Source organism: Chenopodium album, chromosome 23 (genome assembly GCF_948465745.1).
Source record: "Chenopodium album chromosome 23, dcCheAlbu1.1, whole genome shotgun sequence".
Classification (NCBI taxonomy): domain Eukaryota; kingdom Viridiplantae; phylum Streptophyta; class Magnoliopsida; order Caryophyllales; family Amaranthaceae; genus Chenopodium; species Chenopodium album.
In genome coordinates this window covers 15,029,413-15,035,964 of record NC_137856.1, presented here as the reverse complement: position 1 = coordinate 15,035,964, position 6,552 = coordinate 15,029,413, and positions in this window count along the sequence as shown.

Here is a 6,552-nt window from a genome sequence, read left to right as displayed (position 1 = left end):
TAAAAGTTCCTAGTCTTCATTTTCATTTATCTTTTTAGTTGAACTAGTTGGTATTGTTTTTATTGTTCTTAATCATGCTTAGTTTTGTGCCTCTTGATTCATGTTTAGGATTGTTAGTATGCTTAATCTCCCTTCCCTAGGCTAATTTCTTAGCTAGGGGAAGGGGGCGGAAAACATGTGTTGAATATTGGATTATTGATGATGGTTAGATTGAACTCATGCTATAAATTGATAGAAGATACTTCTTACGTTTTCTTTTACTTGCAACACACCTTTTAGGCACGCGGTTTTAGGAGATGATTAGTGAGGCTAGACGAGCGAGTTTATCAATATAATTTTTACACGAAGATTAGAATAGGGTTAAGTATCATTTGTAAAAATTATAATGAATAATTTATCCGTTTACATTACATGAACCTGACCTCAACACACGTGCCACAAGGCTGTGTTGCAAGTAAAAAGAAATGGAGGAAGTATGATTTTTGGATAGTTTGAGATTATTATGGTACTTTATTTGATGTTCTCTAGTTTAAATGCATGAAAGTAAATTGAATTAGATTAAGATCATTTCTATTTTAATGATTGCATGAGAATGGGTTGTTAAAGTAGAATTATATGGATTGTGCACCTTTAATATCTTGCCATGATTTGTAACTAATTGGATGCATGAGAATGATCCTAATTGGAGAAGACCTATTTCATTGATTTGCTTTGACTATTGCATGAGAGTGTGTAGTTTAGGTATAATATAGTGTTCTATGGCATGTTCATCATGATAATCATCGTTGTTCCCCTTTAGTTAATCGTGTTAGACACCCCCGTATATATAGACACCTAAAAATGTCTCCCCAAAACCAAACCCGATGATGAACAACCTTTTACCGCCATTGTTGGTCGGGTTAAGTATTTAATCCCAGGAGTGCTTAAAATTCATATTTAATCAGATTCAATTCATCAAATAGTCAATGGATCAATCCTAATGTTTAGTCAAAGCTTAGTTCTTTTTTATTTATTTTGGCCCAAACTTTTTTTATTCACTTCACATTATTATTTTAGCCCAATTAATCAATAAGAAGCCTAAATAGCCCGAAATTATGAAGCGGCACTTAAAAATGCTGAATGAAATTAGGTTAAAATGTTTATGGGAGGATAAATCGAAATAAGGCCTCCCGCGTCACGGGAAATACTGCCGCGTCACGGCAAACACTCCCATGTCACGGTAGGAATTCTCGTGTCACGGTGCCTATCTTGTGACACGGGTAGCTCCGTGTCCTTTCCGCGTAAACCCTTCACGCGTGTTATCTCCCGTAGCCTAATTATGTCCCGCGTCACACAATATTCTCTCGTGTCACGGGATTTTCTGTCGTGTCGCGGTAGAATCTGCCGTGTCACAGTAGCCTTTTTAGGGTTTTTATCCATTTTAGGGTTTCGTGTGTTCCCTCGATTCATTTTTCCTATAAATACCCCCTCATTTCTGATGTACGGGGCATCAATTAACTCTCTCATTCTCTCTTTTATGCTCTAGCCTAAACACTAGCCTACCTTATTCTCTCAAAATACCTTCTTTAAGCACTCCAAGGAGTCCGTACTTTATCCGAGATTCTGTCCTGAAACCAAGGCGTGAAAGGTAGAACTGTTTGAGGGTTTGGCCCTAAATCAACTCTATTTAATTTCATTTTAATTATTGTTTTATTAATTCATAGTAATGATTGCCCTTGGTGTTCGCCTAGTCCATACTCTTAGTGGTTTGATTCACTTGGTAGTTTTTATGCTTTAAAGGGTATGCCAACTAGCAAGTTAATCAAATCATAGTAATGATTGCCCTTGGACTAGGTGAAACACCGAATCAATCAGATTTCATCGGCCGTTCAATTGGCTTTATGCGAGTCGTCCGTTGAAACTATCGCACGGACGCACCCGAGAAATTCCAAGTATTATCTCAACTTAGAAATTTCTTGGCTCGGCTGGGCTAGGTGCCTAGGTATGCCCTTGCCCTATTTGTAAGGGACACTTGTATTTCACAATTTCAGGATACCCTGCCTTCACTGTCCGTCTTGGATTGGGACGGACGTTCATTTCTGACTTAAGTCAGTTTATTTTATTTTTTTTATTTTATTTTTAATGGCCGGGTTGCTTTATTGGAAGCAATCTTGTAACCTTTTTACCTCGGCAATTTGTTGAGCCTATGGTAGGCCGAGTTGCTATGTTGGAAGCAACATAGTAAGTGATTTCACTCGGCCTTTCAGCTTAAATCATAAAGTGCCCATAAGCATAAGTAAAATAACAAAATAAAATAACGATGTCTGAATTTTTCATTAATTTGTCGAAATTACATTATTGTGGCCGCATGACTTTAATTACATTGCTCGGTAGATAGACCTAGCTGTATATACATCTTTTTGGCTAAGTACTAAAAAAGGAAACTTAAACATGATACTTTTTCAGATTGTCAGTGTTCCACGTCCGTGGGATCTGACGGCCATCAATGACTTCAAGGCGATATGTGCCGTCTCGGACTTCTTCCCTGATTCGGTATGGTCCCTCCCAGTTTGTATGTAACTTGCCATCCTCATTGGCACGGCCAACAACTTCAATTCTTCTCAGCACCGGATCCCCAATCTTCAGCGGACGCTTAGACACTCGGCGATTCTATGCCCTTGTCATCCTTAAGCGGTAGATTTCATGTCTAAGTGCCGCATTGCCCCTAGCTTCTGGAAGAAAATCTAGGGCGGTCTTCATAGCCTCCCAATTAGCCAACTCATCATATATCATCACCCGCAGAGTGGGCTCGTACATCTCAATTGGGAGTACAGCTTCGGCTCCATAGACCAAAAAGAATGGAGTTTCTCCTGTGGAACTCTTTGCTGTTGTCCGTATGTAACACATTAACCAACTCATTAGCCCATAGGCCGCCTGCCTTTTCAAGCTTGCGCTTCATTCCATTTGAGATCAACTTGTTGTAGGCCTCAACTTGACCATTGGCTTGTGGTCGGCCGACCAAAGCATAACAATGAGTTATGCCTTGGTCACCCAACCATTCTTTGAGTTGGCACGTTTCAAACTAAGGTCCGTTGTCGAATACCATTGACTAAGGTACTCCGTACCGAGTGATTATGCTTTTCCAGATGAAGGCTGACACATCCGTCCATTTAATGCCCCGGACGGCCTCGGCTTCAACCCATTTAGTGAAATAGTCCACGGCCACCAATACATATTGTCTCTGGCCGGACGCTTGAGTGTATGGCCCTAAGATGTCCATGCCCCATTTTGCAAAAGGGAGCGGACTGCTTATGGCCGAAAGACTATTTGCTGGCCGATGAATAATGACAAGGGAATAATCGTGTCGTTAGATGACTACACCTAAATCAAATGAATTTATAACGCTCTACCAACCTATTACGAGTATAGGGAAAATAGAGGGATCGAACCACAAGGAGACATGCACAAACACCGCATTCACTACTTAAGGCTTAAGCTATCTCGGGACAAGAGGTGTGAATAACTAAGAGATTAAACTAAGGATTAAAAGGATTAAAGATCAATATAACTAAACACCAAGGGGAGTGGGGTAGGTGTAGACACCAATTGATCATGCAATAACACGGAAGCAAATTAATGGTAAACTAAACATGTAAGAATATCGAAATAACGCCTGACCTAACCGCCTCACAGGGTTAATCGATTTCTCCTAATATAACCTCTATGTTTCCACACTAGAACCATATATTAGAAGGTGCAATCAATGAACTATCGATAGTAATGAATCTCAACAAAGTCAATTTCCGTTTCTTGTTAGCAAAGATTCACCTTTAATCAACCAACAATGTGCACTTGCATGAAGATTAAAGAATATCAAGCATGCAAAGACTTTAATCACCATTAACATAACCCCAACATCATAAGCATGAATCAATTAACAACTACACCATCCCCACACCCTTGGTTAGATGACTACTCACAAATCATATTGAAGACAATATCAATTATCAAATCAATAAGCATCAACATGATCAATAAGCAAAGAAGGAAAATCAAAACAAGCAAACAAAACAAAATACAAAAGTAAAGAAAGAGAGTAAGAGATTGCTCATTAATTGAAGATGAAGATTTACAAAGATTCAATCAAGCTCCTTTTTCAATATCCAAGTTCATCAATGAAAATCCACACTTTCTCTCTCTACTAATGAAGTTTCTCTCTCTAGATTAGGGCTAAAATGTACATAAACATCTCATTACAATCCTAGGGGTATTTATATGCCCCTCACATTACCCTAAAGAAAGATTAAAAATGCACGGAAATACCCACGAGAGCGGCCGCTCCATCGAGGGGGAGCGAACGCTCTAGAGGGTATTAATCAAAATAGCCGCCTTATTGGAGCGGGCGCTCTCCCAGCCAAGAGCGGACGCTCCATGTGTGGAGCGGGCGCTCTTCTCTGGTGGAGCGGATGTTCCATAAGTGGAAAACAGGGGAACAGATGAGTAAATGGAGCGGGCGCTCCTCTCTGGTGAGCGGGCGCTCCTCTCTGGTAAGCGGCCGCTCCTCATGAAAGCTCCGGGCTCTTCTTCAAATCCATGCTCCTCTCTTCCGCTATTCCAATGCACTCAAAAGGGTGGACTAAGCCTCGAGCAAGATGACACGAGCACTCCATTCAAACTACTCAAACACTCATACACAAACATAAGTATAGAAGAGAGGGAAAGCGACAAAGCAAAGCAAAAACAAAGGAAAAGAAGGGGAAAACACAAAAAGGAACAAGGCAAAGCAAACTAAAACAAAGTGCTTGAAAAAGGCTCAAACAAGTGCCAAACGAGGGGTAAATCCTTAAATAAAAGGATAAGAGAGTGGCATATATACCACTCATCAAAATCCCCCACACTTGCCTCTTGTTTGTCCTCAAGCAAGAAGAACTAAAATAAAAATCAAACACAACAAACATAACATGACAAGGATTAAGAAAATCAATCAAGTGTCACGATGGGAAGTGCTCCACTTGGACTCAAACGTAGGGACATTCATCAAAGAATACTTGCCTTTCTCAATTCAAGAGGGAAAACACGTTTCAAGATGCTCATAGTTGAGGGAGACAAACTTAAGCTAAGCATAGAGAACTAATGATTTCATCCTCCGCCCTAGCCCCATCCAAGACGGTCCACGTTCTCTCCACTAGTTACAATTCATCCCCTAGTTGGCTCCTCATGATTCCTCGAGGGAACCGGAAAAAAGAATAATTCTATGTGAAACAATGAGGTTATCCCGACATCTCAACTATGCGTACTCTCTCCATAGGGTTGAAATCTATCTCCCTCCACCGTTCTTTGACCACGCCCCTCTAAAGTCCAAGGGTCCTATTTAGGGTTGTAATGGGATGGCTAGAGGTTAAGGTTGGGAATCAATTTGAAAAATTTGGTGGAAACTCCTAAGTGAAGCATAAGAGTGGCCATCTCTCAAGAACAACATAGGAATTGAACCTAATCTCAAATTACAACCTTCAATACACAATTCGCAACAATAGTACACCTCTTTTCATACTTTTCATTCATCTCTTGTTTTTTCTTTTTCAATCTCTCTATTTTTTTTTATTTTTTTTAATTTTTTTTTTCATTTGGTTTTCATGAGTTACAACTTCCTTGCCAAACCTTTTGCACACTCTTTTCATGAATAAACTTTCAAGACCTCATTTGAACCAAATTATACAACTTCCTTGCTCAAAATCAACACTATCAAACTCAAACCTCACAAGCCGATGCTTCACTAACTACGAGGGTCGGTAGAACATAGGCCGCTAGGTTTGTAATATGGTTTAACCAAGAAAGGGGAAATAAGGCTCAACATGGCTAGCAAGAAGGTGAATGTAAAATAAAAACCAAATTTGTAACAAAACACAAAGAAAACAAAGGAAAATGAGAAGAAATGCCCACTTCCTCCTCTAGAGTTATATGGTCAAGATCTTGGGAGCTAGATAACAAAACAAGGATTAAGACACGCATAGTTAAGGATCCAAAATGCCGCTCACAAAAGATGATGGAGGCTTGAACAAATGACGGTCACAAGGGATGAAAATAGGCAAATACCAACCAAAGGAATCCTATTCACTACGGAGAGCAACACCATCTTACCACTTTCCCGTGAACTAGGGGTTCAAACGTCCTCAAAAGTTTTAAACCGGGCTACCTTAGCTTATAATGTGTCTAATTCAACCTAAGCACTCTCAAACCGTGTAGACCCTCATCAACTAGGAAGGTAAGCATTCAAAAATATGTCATCAAGAAGGCATACAAGTCCACATGTCCAAATGAATAAGCAAATTGACATTAAAATTTTTTCAACTTTTCATTGTCATGTTTGTCACACGAAAGAAAAAGAAAGAACAAAGAAAAAAAACAACACAAAAGGAAGAGGAAGAAATCAAAAGGTTCATAAAAGAGGCATGTAAATCAAATAATTCCCAATTGTCATACAATGATCGTTGATAACAACATCAACGATCCCAGGTTCCTTAGAACCAAATCAAACAACCTCGAACCAATCAACTCCTTCCTAGTCTAACCTAA